The 15,812-nt window shown below is 32.9% G+C and overlaps 1 protein-coding gene across 6 annotated transcripts in view; it reads left to right on the top strand.

Annotated features, from left to right (window-relative positions):
* Positions 1-15,812, top strand: part of Rundc3b (RUN domain containing 3B) — a 147,053-nt gene that overhangs the window by 22,135 nt on the left and 109,106 nt on the right. Inside the window, exon 1 of one of the 6 annotated variants that reach the window (XM_078040493.1) lies at positions 8,356-8,520. The exons of the other annotated variants lie outside the window; for them this stretch is intronic. The gene's annotated coding sequence lies outside the window, so the exon portion shown is untranslated. Of the gene's footprint in view, positions 1-8,355; positions 8,521-15,812 lie in introns of those variants that run through there. 6 annotated transcript variants of the gene reach the window in all.

The raw sequence follows: 15,812 nt of genomic DNA, 5'->3' as shown, positions 1-15,812 counted from the left end.
AGGGAAAAACACAAAGGTTGGTTTTGGACACCAAGGAAAACAAGATAAAAGAAAAATGGCAAAATGAAGAGAAGTTAGATAGAAAAGACTCATTATTCAAAACAAAGTTAGTTTTAGTTAAAATTAAATGGGTAGCTTCAAAAAGCTTAATTCTTTGAGGAAAAAAACAGCTGGTCTGTTTTTTTTTTTAAACTTGTTAGTTGTGTCATGATTTACCATTACCTTTCTTGCAGTGTTATTCATACTTCAGTTTTATTCAGTGTCACTAAGCCACTTAAAATTCTGATTACTCATTCAAAACTATACTGTGTTGGATGCAGTGGCACACGCCTGTAATCCCAGAGTCTCAGGAAGCTGAGACAGGAGGATTGCCATTTCAAAGCCAGCCTCAGCAATGGTGAGGCACTAAGCAACTCAGTGAGACCCTATCTAAATAAATACAAAATAGGGCTGGGGATGTGGCTCAGTGGTCGAGTGCCCCTGAGTTCAATCCCTGGTTCCCTCAACTGCCCCCCAAAAATAATGGGTGATCTATAAATATGTTTGTTCACTTATTTATTCAGTTACTATTTAGTGAGGTACTGTTGTACTGGGCATGTATTACTGAATAAAACAAAAATCCTTGCCCTCATGACTTATTCGTTCTATTAAACAGGGAAAACAATTAGGAGGACTTCTACTTTTGAGAAGATGAAATTAACTTAATTATAAGTCACTAAGTACAACCCCAATCCCTGGACATTTTAGATAATAGAAGCACAAGGAGACTCTGAAAGGTAGAAGAAAGATTGTCTGGGAACCTTAGGAATGCTACAGTAGTAGGTTTCCTGGATTTTCTTTTTATTTCATACATCCCACATTGGGTGCCGGATAAGCCAGGAATCTACAAATGTCAGTAGGCACAGAAAACAAAACAGAATAAAATCCTAGGAAGACCCTGTTCTCTTTAGCCAAACAACAAGGAAGAGAGCAACCTAGCAAAAAAGAAAACTTTTAGACAGTAATCTGTTCTACCTTAGCTAAACACCACAGAAAAACTATGGCATCATCCACTCCAGAAAAAGCTGAATAGGGAGCTCAGAATTCTATCCTTATGAGGCTGTATGTTTTTCAGGGTATCCCAAAACCACAATGAGGGTAGGATCAAAAACACCCAACAGGATCTGCAGCTCTTCCCTCCTGCCTGTTCATGAGCCTTTCCTGCTGTTGATGTACACCACAACACATAAAGGGGAGCCTGTTCTTCCATCTCACCTAGCAATAATGAGGTGCTATTTTCCTATCATGCTGAGGTGGCATCAGAGGGCCTGTTAAAGAGTTATGGCTTTTACTGTCATGCAGCAGAAGGGAGGCCACCCAGTGCAATGTGAGTGGAGACCATGTAGGAAGTATAGACTTATATCCCCATTAGCATTAATGAGAACTCCCCCCTTGGATTTCAGTGGAGGCCAGTTGGGAAATTTTGGACTTCTCCCTCTACTTAATAGTAATGAAGTGGTACCCACCCCCACTTTCCCTTCTGGAGTAGTGTCATATAAATTCAGTTAAAACAGAAAGTTCAAATAAGATCCAGAATCTCAAATAATATGAGCATATCTAGGTTTCAGATGAAAATCACTCATCATACCAAGAACTAGGAAGAACACAGAAGACAATAGATGTCAACACTGAGATGTCAGAGGTGTTAGAATTAATGACAATGATTATAAAATGTCCATGATGAAAATATTTCAGTGAGCAATTACAAACGTACTTAACAAACAGAAAAAATAGAAAGCCTCAGTAAAGAAATAGAAGATATAAAGAACCAAGTGAAAGTTTGGTGCTGAAAAAATACAAAATCAAAATAGAAAGCTCAGTCAATGGGCCCAACAGGAAAATGGACATGGAATAAAAAGAATCAGTAGACTAGAAGATAGAATAGATATTTCCTAATCATAATAGAAAAATTAGACTTAAATGAACAGAGCCTCAGGGACCTGCTGGAATTATAATAGAAGATGACTCCTGTCATCAGAGTTCTTAAAAGAGAGGAGAAAGATGATGTTACTGAAAAAAATACTGAAATAATGATTGAAAATTACCCAAACTTGGCAAGAGTCATGAACACATAGCTGCAAGAAACTGAGCAAATTCCAAGAGGAAAAACTGAAAGAAATCCATACCTCAACATAATTAAACTTATGAGAATTAGAGACAAAGAGACATGTTGAAAATAACCAGAGAAAAATGACTCCTTGTCTTTAGTTAAAAAAATCTCTAATGTCAAGAGATTTCTTGTCAGAAACCATGGCCCCCCCCCAAAAAAAAGAAACTATGGAGCCCAAAAGATAGTGGCCCAATATATTTCCAATGCCGAAAGACTAGAATTGTCAACACAGAATGCTATATAATACAGAATTCCCTTGAGAAATTGAGGGAAAATTAAGACCTTTTGTATGAAAGAAAGCTAAAAATTTGGTCTCAGCAGACTTATCTACAAGTAATAGCTAAAGAACCTTCTTTTGGCAAAAAAGAACTGATAGAGAGCTTTGGGATATCAGGAAGAAAGGAAGAATACAATGAGAGAAAATGTAGGTGAATATAATAGATATTTTTTATTTTAATTTTTAGTTTTGTGTTTGTTCCTTCTCGGTTTCTTTATTTTCTTTTTCCTGTCTTCCTATGGGTTATTTGCACATTGTTTAGAATTTCACTTTTAATTATCTATTGTTCTTCACTGTATCTTTTTTTGTGCAGGTTTTTCACTGATTGTTCAAGATATTTGTCTATTTATATACATGAATATGTATAGAAAGTCTTGGCACAGTCTATTTGGCATCATTTTCTAGTCTGAAATTAAAAAGTTACCTTATGCCCTTTGCCCCACTGCTTTATAGTATAATCATTTCAAGTATGTATTATACATATTTTTAAATTTTTTTTTAGCTGTAGATGGCTACAATACCTTTATTTTATTTGTTTATTTTTACATGGTGCTGGGAATTGAACCCAGTTCCTCACGCATGCTAGGCAAGCGCTCTATCACTGAGCCACAACCTTGGCCCTATTATACATATTTTATGACCACATCAGATAGTGTTACAATTTTGTCTCCCATCACACATAATTTAGAAAACTCAAGAGGAGACAGCAACCTTTTGTTCCTGTATTTGTACTGCACATCAAGATTGCTGAGGTATCCAACACACTGTAGGATTTATGAGGCAAAAAGAAGGCCCAAGGAAGTTCCTATCATGTCATTCCTCAGTTTCTGAGGTCCTTGGCAAGTCTTCCTTTTTATCTCCACCTTCAGAATCTTACATTTTATATGTAATGTCCAAGGTTTTTAGTTGTATTTAGCAAGAAAGCACAGCTATTTTATCTTGTTCTAGATCCAGAAGTCACTTTTAATTTTTTAAGGTGAATAATTGCATCAATAATTTTTTAATGTGTATTTTTTTAGTTGTAGGTGGACACAGTACCTTTATTTTATTTTTATGTGGTGCTGAGGAACATGTGCCAGGCGAGTGCTCTACCACTGAGCCCCAGCCCCAGCCCTAGTTTTCCTAGTGTTGAATAATTTATATATTCTTAGGATAAATCCAACTGGACACTGAGATATTGGTTTTTTAAAATTTTTTTTTTAGTTTTATTTTTTAGTTGTTGATAGACCTTTATTTATATGCAGTGCTGAGAATCAAACCCAGTGCCTCACACATGCCAGGCAAGTGCACTATCATTGAACCACAGCCCCAGCCCCTCAGGTATTATTTTAATATATTTTTTTCTGATTTAGAATTTAGTTTGCTAATATTTTAGAAGTTTGATTCTATGCTCACAGTAAAATTTGTCTGTAATTTTTCTGTTTTGTACTTGCTTTTTGTTATAAAAGTTTTAGTAGCCTCATAAAATGTTTGGAGATGTTTAATGTTTTTTAGTTATTTGGAAGAATTTTGTATAAGCTTGGAATCATCATTTAGTAGAATTTGCCTGTAAAACTGTATAGGTTGGGGGTGGGGAGAAAAAGAGGATTTTAACTACTAATCTATGTTCTTTAATGCTTGTAGGTCAAAAGTAAACCATAGCAGTTAGGTTGGGAAGGGAAATTAAAATTTGAAGAACCAGTGTAGGAATGTGTGACTAGTATATTTTTCTTCTCCTATATCATCATTTTTAATTCAAGTATCTAGCAAAAACCTCCAACAGTAACCTTTTCTTTTTTATCAGAGGATCAGAAAAAGAAGCTTCTTCAAGCCAAAGAGTATTAAGGAATTCCTAGTCTCTTTTCTGTTTTATCCCCCCAAGAGGGGGCTTGAGTCCTTCAGAACTGTTACAGTGTAGTAAGTAAGAATTCTAAGAGAAACATTTTTATCCTTCTAGAATGACTTGAACAATGAGGTATCTAGGAGCTGGCATGTTTTTCAGGGAAGAGAGAATTGGTAAAGAGAATGTCATAATTCTATTTTGATCCTAACTATCCCAAGACTTTGAAAACAGAGCTAGGAATCCTCCATCCAAGTCCTTGAGTGGCACATGCACGAAAAGAAGCTTAAGGCTTTATAAACTAATCTTGTATTAGTATCTCTGCTCACTTGAGGCAAGGATTTACTATCTAAATCTGACTCCCTGTCAAACCAAACAAAAAAGTCTATGTACTCTAAAAGCTTTTAATAGGACTCAAAGAGTCTGAATATAAGATTAAAAAAATCAGAATAAACTACAAAAATTGCCTTACATACAAAAACAAAACAAAAAAGTTTGACTAATTCTCAAAGGAAAAGACTATCAACATACCCATCCTGAGGTGACCCAGATGTTGGAATCATCAGGCAAAGATGTTTCAGTATCCATTATAACCATCTTCCATTATGAAGAGCAAACCCTCTTGAAGAGAAAAATAGACGTTCTGAGTAAAGAAATAAAATCTTGAAAAAGAACCATGGGAAATTTGTAACTTAAAAAGTAAATTATCCAAAATAAAACACTGACTAGATGAAGTTATGTAGCAGAATAAAAATAATAGAAATGCATATGTGAATTTAAAAGTACATCAATAAGGTCTGGGAATATAGCTCAGTTGGTAAGAGTGCTTACTTTGCATGCAAAAGACCCTGGGTTCAATCCCCTATACCACCAAAAAAAAAAAAATTATCTAATCTGAAGAATAGAAGAAAAAAAAATGAACAGGGTCTCAGGAACCTCTCAGACAAAAGAAAAATACATTACACTGTGTCATTGGAGGCACAGAAGGAGCAGAGGAAAAGATTTCACCAGAAGATACATTTGAAGAAATAGTAGTTAAAAATTCTGGATATGGTGACAAGAAATGTAGATTCAAGAATCTCAGCAAGCTATTTGACAAAATCAGCATTCTTTTATGATAAAACTTAACAATTAAGAAGGAATGTACCTTAATATAGTAAAGGCCACATATGGCAAGCCCACAGTTAACATTATGCTCAATGGAAAAGCTGAAAGGTTTTCTCTTGAGATCAGAAACAACATGTGGATGCCCACTTTCACCACTCCTATTCAACATATACTGGAAGTCCTATCCAGATTAATAACGCAAGAAAAATAAAATATGTTTCTTATGGCTTGGATACATGTGTTGATGCAGAGATATTCAAACGTGAAATGATTAGATTATGAGAGCTATAATCGAATGGGCCCATTCTAATTTGAATAGACTAACTGTAGACAGGTGATGTGTGGCTGGAAGAGGTAGATCACTAGGGGTACAGAGGAAGGGTTCATCTTCCCAGAAGCCTTTTTTCTTCTCTCTCCACCATGAGTGGAGTAGTATTCCTCTCCCATGCCTTCCTTTGCTATGATGTTCTGTCTCACCTTGGGTCTAGAGCAATATTGTTGGCTGATCTTGAACTAAACCTCTGATACTGTAAGCCAAAATAAACTTTTTTCTCCTCTAATTTGTTCTTGTTGGGTATTGTGGTGAGAGTGATGAAAATCTAACACAGTACCCATATTGGAAAGGGAGAAGATAAATTATCCCTGTTTGCAGATTACATGAACTTGTATGTACAAAACCCTGAAGACTCCACCAAAAAAACTGTTAGAATAAACAAATTCAGTAAAGCTTCAGAATACAAAAATCAACACACAAAAGTCAATTGCATTTATATGTACCAATAATAAGCTAAAAAATTAAGCAAATAGTTCTATTTATCATAGTATTGAAGGAATAAAATACCAAAACTCTGTACAATGAAAACTGTAAAACATTGATGGAAGACATTGAAAAACACACAAATGAAAGGAAAGATATCCCATGTTCATTGATTGTATGCATAGTTAAAAGGATAGCTGGGTGTGGTGGTACATGCCTGTAATACCAGAAGCTCAGGAGGCTGAGACAGGAGGATCTCAAGTTCAAAACCAGCTGCAGCAATGGAGAGGCACTAAACAACTCAGTGAAACCCTATCTGTAAATAAAATACAGAATAGTGCTGGGGATGTGGCTCTGTGATTGAGGGCCCCTGAGTTCAATCCCCAGTACCTAAAAAAAAAAAAAAAAAGAATGCGCATACAGATTCAATGCAGTACCTAACAAAATTCCAATGAGATTTTTTCACAGAAAAATAAACAAATCCTGAAATTATTATGGAATTACAAAAGATCCTGACTAGCCAGAGCAATCCTGAGCAAATAGAATGAAGCTTCAGGTGTCACACTTCCTGATTTGAAGTATATTACAGAGCTATAGTAATTAATGCAGTATTGTATGGACATAAACACAGACATATACACCAATGGAACAGAATAGAGAGCCCACAAATTATTCTCCACATAATTTTCAATAAGTGCATGATGTGGGAAGGATAGATTGCACAAAAAAATACTGTTCAAAAACTTGTTTATCTACATCCACAAAGGTAAAGTTGGACCTGTAAAGAGGGTTATTAAAGAGTTAAGGTTATGGCCTGAAATGTAAAACTTAGAATAAAACATAGGGGAAAAGCTCCTTGACACTGATCTCAGCAATGATTTCTTTTCTTAAGATTTGACACAAAAAGCACATACAACAAAACAGAAATAAATAAATTGAACTATATCAAATTGTTTCTTCATAGAAAACAGTAAACAAGATGAAAAGATAACTGACAGAATGGAGAAAATATTTATAAACCATATATCACTTATGGGTTAAAATACCCAGGATATATAAGAAACTCATACAACTCAATAGCAAAACAGATTTAAAAACTGATTAAAAAATTGGAAAAGGCCCTGAATAGACATTTTTACAAAAAAGGTATGCAAATGGATAGTAGGTATACAAAGAGATATTCATATCATTATCATCAAGGAAATACAAGTAAAAACTATCACCTCACACCTGTTAGGATGCTATTATCAGAACATCAAAAGAAACAAATATTGGTGAAAAGGGATCCCTCGAATGCTGTTGGTGAAAATGCAAATTAGTATAGCTTTTATGGAACACAGAATTGAGATGACTCAAAAAATTAAAAGTAGAACTAAAACATGATCCAAAAATTTCTCTTCTGGGCATATAGAAAAAAGAAATAACATCACTATTTCAAAGAGACATTTGCACTTTCAGATTTACTGCGGCATTATTTACAATATTCACAATAACTAAGATATGAATACAACCTAAATACCCATTGGTATTTTGAAAATTCTTGACAAGTAGATGGATAACCATTTGATAACCATTGACAAATAGATGGATAAAGAAACTATTGTACATGTACACAAGGAATATGATTCAGCCTTAACAATGTAGGAAATTCTGCCATTTGTAATAATTTGGATAAACTTAAGAGGATGATGCTATGCTAAGAGAAGCCAGGCACAAAAAGACAAATACTATATGATATCACTTACATGTGGAATCTGTGTTACAAAAAAAAAAGTCAAACTTCTAATTACAGAGAATAAAGTTGATTACCAAAGGCTATGTAAAGTTGATTACAGAGAGGAATGGGAAAATATCTACAAAAGTGCAATCTAGTACGTTACGGTGACTGTAGTTAATAATAATTTGTACTTGAAAATGACTAAGAGAGTAGATCGCATACGTTCTCAACACATACACACATGCACACATACACACACAATTGAATAAATCAAGAAACCCAGAAACCCTACAAAGACAAATTCAGTTAACCACTTCTAGACAACATCAAAATCAAACTTCTGAAAACAAAAGATTAAAAACTTTTTGACAGCAACCAGAGAAATATAATTTATTATGTTGAGGAAACAACAATTCAAATGACTGCAGGTTTTTCAACAGGAACCATGAAAGACAGAAGACAGTGGAACAGCATCTTTAAAGTTCTGAAAGAAAACAACTGCTAACTCACAATTCTATACTCAGTGAAAACACACTTCAGAAATGACGATGAAATAAAGAAATTTCAGAAAAACTCAGAATTGTCATTAGCACACCTGGACTAAAACCAGTGCTAACAAAAGTTTTTGGGCTCCAAGAAATGATATCAGAAGAAAACTTGGAACTTCGAGAATGAAGAAAGAGCAACAGAAATGGTAAATATTCAAGTAAATATGGCAGATTGTTTTTCTTCTCTTAAGACCTTTCAAAAATAACTATTGAAAGCAAAAATTATGTCATTGCTTGTGGGAGGCTTTAATGTTCTTATATGTAATAAAAGTGACATTTAAAACAGGCTGGAAAGCAAAGGGCTATATGTGATTATATGTTACTTGACATGGTAAAATGTATTGACTATTAAGAGTTAGGCATTATATTGTAATCCTTAAAGCAGTGGCTATAAAAATACTAAGAGTTATCAAAAAAAACCTATTAAATAAGTTAAAATGGGATGCTAAAAACCTGCAAAAGGATAGGAAAGAAAGGGAGAATGACAGAAAGCAAACAATAAAATGGTGGACCTAAATCCAACCATGTTAGTAGTTACTTTGTATATTAATAGTTTAAACATCAATTAAAAGAGATATTTTCATTAGGTTAAAAATGACTCTATAGATAAAGAAACCCACTTTTAAGTATATTGATAACATAGGCTAAACGAGATGAAAAGATACTCCATGCAGAACTAACTGAAAAAAAAATCTGGAGTGGCTACATTAATGTCAAAGTAGATTTCAGAACAATCAAAATTGACAGGGATGAAGGTGTACATTTACATATAAAGAAGTGAGCAAATTTGTGATGAAAACATGAAAAATACTACATATGTATGCAACTAAAAATAGCTGCTATTAGGAAACTCCACAATTAAATTTGGCATCTTTAGCATTCCTCTCAGAATAATCAAACCAAGGTAGACAGAGAGGATCTAAAGATCTGGGCAATGTTAGGACTAGTTGACTTAATGAACATTTATAGAACATGCCACATTCATAATTGACATTTATAAAGCATTCCTCAAAAGCAGAATGTACATTCTTTTTAAAGGAAAATAGAACATTCAGAAAGATAGACCTTCAACAGAACTTAAGAAAACCTTAAAAATTTAAAGAATTTATTCAGTGTATGTTTTCTGATCATAACAAAATTATACCAGAAATCAAGAACAGAAAGATATCTGAAAATCACTGAATATTTGGAAACTTAAAAACACACTTTTTAAGAACTCACAAATAAAGAGGAAGTATCAAGGAAAATTATAAAGTATTTTCAAACAAATGAAAAATTAAAATGCATAATATGAAATTTTAAGAATGCAGTTAAGTTAGTGCAGATATGGAAATTTAAAGTATTAAAAGCTTATGTAGAAAAGAGGAAGACCTCAAGTCAATAATTCAAGCTTTTACTTTAAGAAACTAAAGAAAGAAGAGCAAATTCAATCGAAAGCAAGCAGAATGAAGAAAACAATAAAGGTAAAAACAGAAGCCAGTGAAATAAAACAATAAATATGATCAGTTTAATATCTTGAAAACATTAATGAAATTTGTAAAATTCTAGATGGCTCACAAAAAGATAAAGGATGCAAATGACTAACATCAAGAGTGAATGAGGCACATCAATACAAGCCCTTCATTTAAAGCATAATATGTGAATACTTTAAATAATTCTAATCATAAAATTGACAATATGGATGAACTGGACCAATTTCTGGAAGGGCAAATCTTTACAAAACTTACTAAGAAATATTTAATATACCTATTAAAGAGATTAAATTAGTATTTTAAAACTTTCCGATAAAGAAAGATTCAGGCTAGGGTATTTTCACTCTTGGTTGCAACAAACTACTAAAAAAGAAATAATGGCAATTCTACTCAGATCCTTCTAGAAAATAGGAAAAAAGAGGACATTTCTTAATTCTTTTTATGAGGCTCCAATTAGCTTGATACAAAATTAGACAAAATATTAAAACAAAACTGTATGCCAATACTACTCATAGGCATAGACACTAGAATTCTCAGAAAATATTAACAAATAAAACTCTGGAATTCAGTGATGTACTTTAATATTTGAAAAACACTTAATGTATTTCCTTTTATTAAGATGCTGAAAAATAGGGCTGGAGTTGTGGCTCAGTGGTAAAGCGTTTGCCTCGCACACATGAGCCACTGGGTTCGATCCTCAGCACCACATAAAAATAAATAAAGATATTGTGTTCATCTATAACTAAAAAATATTTTTAAAAACAGATGCTGAAAAATAAAAACCACATACATAGATACATACAAAAGCATTTGACAGAATTCAACACTTATTCCTGTTAAAAACTTTTCACAAAGTAGGTATCAGTATAGAACTTTCTTAAAGGCCATCTACAGAACTTTACAAGATTTCTCAACATTGATATATTGACATTTTGGACAGACAGTTCTTCATTATGGACTGGAAAACTCATTCTTATCCATGATGATCTTTAGACTCAATACAATCTGGAAGTTTTAGAAGGCTTTTTGTAGATAAGCTGATTCTAAAATTTATATGAATATATATATTTATATGAGAGAAGATGTCAGTTCTTTCTATACTGATCTGTGGACACAATGCAATCTCAAAAGTTTTAGAAGGCTTCTTGTAGACAAAATAACTATAAAACTTATATGCCTAGGCAAAGTAACTAAAATAGGCAAAATAATTTTGCAAAGGAGGAGCAAAGCTGGAGACTCAAACTGTCTTATCTCAAGGCACTTTCACCAAAAAAGATAAACAGAGGGGCTGAGGATGTGGCTCAAGCAGTACCGCGCTCACCTGGCATGCGCAGGGCGCTGGGTTCTATCCTCAGCACCACATAAAAATAAAATAAAGATGTTGTGTCCACTGAAAACTGAAAAATAAATATTAATAAAATCTCTCTCTTCTCTCTCTCTCTAAAAAAAAAAAAGATAAACAAATGGGGCCTAAGGATATAGCTTAGTTGGTAGAGGGCTGACTTCACATCTTCTCTCTCTCTCTAAAAACAAAAAAAGATAAACAAATGAGGGCCTAGGGATATAGCTTAGTTGGTAGAGGGCTAACTTCACATGCACAAGCCAAAACAAAAAACAACAAGATAAACAGATGGTATGTCAAAATGAAAAAATGCTCAACTTCATCAGTTATTTGGGAAATGCAAATTAAAACCCCAGAAAGGTACCATTGCATACTTATTAAGTTCTGGGGAATTGGGAGAAATTAGAACTTCATACATTGCTGACTGATGGAAGTGCAAAATACTACAACCACTTAGGAAAGGTTGTGAAGTTCTTAGAAAGTTAAATATACCCTTATTTCCCAGAACCCACTCTTTTACTTTAGAGAAATGAAAACTTTTGTTTACAGAACATTTTTATAGCTGTCTTATTCATAGTAGTCAAAATTAAAAACAACCCAAATATCCATCAAGTGATAAAGGGTAATTGGTTGTATACTCTTACAAAGGAAAATCTCAGTAGTAAATAGCAAAAAGTATTTCTACCCACAATAACATGTATGAATGTAAAATACATTATTCCAAGAGAAAGAAGCAAAATTCTAAAAGGTTAGATATTATATGATTCCATTTATATAGCATTCTTGAAAAGGCGAGACTGTAATTTCAGAGAATAGAGCAGAAATTACTAGGTGTTAAAAGTTGGGGGGTTGACTACATAGCATCAGCATGGTGGAACCATTATGGATCTTATGGATTTAGTTACATGACTGTGCATTTTCCAAATTCATGGGACTACAATGAATTTATTAAAAAATAAATTTACAATTTCCTCAAATTAGGAGGATCTCACTTTTTCATCATAATCCATAAAATTCCAACTGCTTAATCTCCAGTTACTTTAGGAAGCTGGATAGTTTGGTGCAGAGCACAACCACCATAAGCCCTAAGAACCATTCCTTTACTATCACCTTCATATATATATTTTTTTTTGAAAGAGAGAGAGAATATGAGAATGAGTATGAATCTTTTTTGTAGATGGACACAATACAATGCCTTTATTTTTATGTGGTGCTGAGAATCGAACCCGGGTCCCGCCCATGCTAGGTGAGTGCTCTACCGCTGAGCCACAATCCAAGCCCTCACCTTTATATTTTTCTCTACTAAATTTTACTCTTACTTTTGCTCTGCTTTGGAAATGAGTAATAGCCTGAGTTCTCTATTCTTTTACTGGAGCAGATGCCTGAAGTTTGACTTTGTATATACTTTCTTGGCCTTTTTTTTTTTTCTTTTTTAAAAAACCTTTCTTTCCCCCCTAATTTTTTACCTTGTTTTCTTTATTCCATCCATTTCTCTTAGTCATTAACTCATCCAGTTGACACTTAGGATACAAAGATTAATAAGATATGATGTTACCTGAAACTCAGTCTTAAAGGGCAAGAGGAGGACACATTTTTTGATAAATACTATGTGTAACTGTGTCATCATGTCATAAGGGAAGTATTGCTGAGTGTGATGTAGTACCAATCAATGAATAATCTCCTTAATGATCATATTAAAGAAAATAATGTTCAAGTATAATGAAACATGATGTCATTTCCTATGAATTAATCTGATAATTATACTTACATTGGCTTGCTAACTCAAGTTCTGTTTAGATGTTTGCATTGACCCTGAACATTTTTTTTTCCAGTTATACTTGCATATAACGAATCTTTTCTTTTTTCCTAAGTTACCACACACTGTCCTCATTGGTCTTTTCATTTTCTTTACCGTACTGGGTACATTCTACCCTAATGTATTTCTGCATGGCTGCTCCTGTGTAAAGGACACATGTCTCCAGTATCTGAACTTGGTGGACTCCCTCATCTATTTTAGAACTACTCAGTGAGGCCTAACCCTTCCAGACATGTTTTAAATTTTATATCATTTCCCTTCTGTTACCCAGCAATTTTGACCTCTTTTTCTCTGTTACTTTTTTTGTCTTAAGTTGTATAACATATTATGTGATTACTTACTATGATTACTTCTTGTCCTTCTTTTTGTAAGCCTCACCAGGGCTAAAATCTTGGTATTTTTGGCTCATTGATGTATATCCTAGAACTCTAGTAATGTCTGAGAGATTATGGACATTCAGGGAGAATTTGTTGGAAAATTGAATGTTTGATGCAGGAATAATAATCTTTATTTTTCTTATATCACATAAATTAAGAAGAGAGTTAGAACTCTTGTGACTTGGAGTTTTAGAATTTCTCTAATCAAGCTGAACTATTATGATACCTAAGCATTGCTCAGAAACTCTGGCTTAAACCTCAAAGCTCTTCCTGACTTGAATGATAAATAGTCACCTCCCCATGAGGCCATCTTTTGAAGTGTGGTATAAACACTGTTAGAAACAATGGGTAAAGATAAACCTGTCCATCTGGCTTTTTAGTTTTCCTTCTTAATTTTTGAAGGCTTTCCAACTTTTGATTCTTAATTTGCACACAAAATGAGAGTTGAATTGTTTCTGTAATACCATATGAACACAAGTCATCCAGTAAAAACCCACATACTCATGCCAAAACATGATGCTAGAGATAATGGCCCTAAGGTTGCCAGAATTTGGCTTTTAGACAATAGTCAAGGCCACTCTCAGAAACACTCTTTTAAGTTATGTAGTTGGAAATTTAGGGAAGCTTCCGCATATTTTATATCTCAGAAAATCATAATATTCAAATAATTCTTGAAACATCCAGGACTATATATACCATGTAAATTTAATTCAGTCTTAAATTGCCCAGAGAATAAAATTAACCTCTATATTAATGTTGTTTAGTAACTTGAAGTTTCAGAAATAAATTTGTAACTATGTATGTTCTAAAAATGAAAAGCCCTAGTCTGTAAAGCAGTTATAGTAAGAAAAGTTAATACTTGGGAAAATTTAAATATCACTCAGATTTTCATACTTTTCACTCATCCTTTTCAATCCAAATTATTGTTTGAAAATATTCTATATTTTGTTTTGTCTTAAGTTTGTAACCCTAATGATTTCTTATTTTTCTGTTGTCTTTTGGTTAAGCTCTTCACTTTAAATTTTATCCTGTTATTACCATATAAATTATTTGACTTTTGTTTGCATTCCTGTTAATGGCATATTACATTTAAAAGGAAAAAAAGGGAAAGAAAGTGATGAGAAGTTTAAATATAAAGAGGTGGGAGGTGGAAATTAAAACTTCCAGAAATTCTAGATATAACTGCCACTGGCAACTTGTGTATGTTTTATATTTTTTCTTTGTTATGATTTATATTTTAACCCTAGTGTATTATAGATACCTTTTAATGGCACTACTTACATAATCATTTCATTTTGTTTTTATTATTCTAAAATTTGAGTTTAAATATAAAATTCACTATTTTAAACATTTAAAAATACGCAGATCAGTTTTTTGTGTAATTATAGAGTCATACAACTATCACTGATATCTAATTCCAGAACATTTTTATCAGCACTAAAAGAAACTCTTATCAATCAAGTTGTCATTTCTTTTTCTTCACCCTTACCCATCCCCTGATTTATTCTGGACATTTCATACACATGGAACCACAAAATAAATGATTTTTTGTGTTTGTCTTCTTTCATTTAGTGTATTGTTTTCAAGGTTCATTGTTGTTGTTGCATGTGTCACTATTTCACTTCTTTTACTGACTGAATGATATTCCACTGTATGACATTCACATCTTGTGTGCCCATTCATCAGTCAGTGGACATTTGGATTGATTTTACATTTTTGCTCTTATAAATAATGCTGCTATAAACATTTATGCATCAGTATTTTTCTGTTTGATGTTTAACAGGTACCTAGTATTCATTGTATGAGTGAATCATAATGAATTTCCTATTGATTTACTCCAAATTTTCCCTTTCTTAAACATACTGTTTTATGCCACTTTTACTGAGTACCATAATTTAAAAAGTTATTTCCTAATGATGATAGTAATAGCTAATGAATTATAATTACTGGAATCAAAAGGTATGTACATTTTGAATTTAATGTACATTGCTAAGTTGTCTACCAGAAAGGCTGTACCAACAATAATATATGTGATTGTTCTTTTTCCCATATTTCACTTTTAATTTTGTAGGGGAAAGTATCTTTTTGGCCTTCCACTTATATGTTAATATATATGTACATGTCATATATATGTTCATATACATGTATATGTATTGTTATTTTGATTTGTATTTATTTGCAAATGAATTTGAAAATAGTTTCATGTTTATTCTGTTTTTTAAATTCCTATTTATCACCTTTGGCTGCTTGTTTTGTGGAGTGAGTCTTTTTAATTACTCTGGGATAAAAGAAAATTAACTATTTATATCACACAGAGCTAGTTTATATATATATATCCTGTTTTTATCAATAATGACTTTTTTCATACTTTATTGTTAGTTTCTTTACATAATTACTGTTGGTAGTTTATTACTTTAATTTATGCTATTTT

This window comes from Ictidomys tridecemlineatus, chromosome 2 (assembly GCF_052094955.1).
Source record: "Ictidomys tridecemlineatus isolate mIctTri1 chromosome 2, mIctTri1.hap1, whole genome shotgun sequence".
Lineage (NCBI taxonomy): Eukaryota > Metazoa > Chordata > Mammalia > Rodentia > Sciuridae > Ictidomys > Ictidomys tridecemlineatus.
This window is presented reverse-complemented; position numbering and strand designations above follow the sequence as displayed.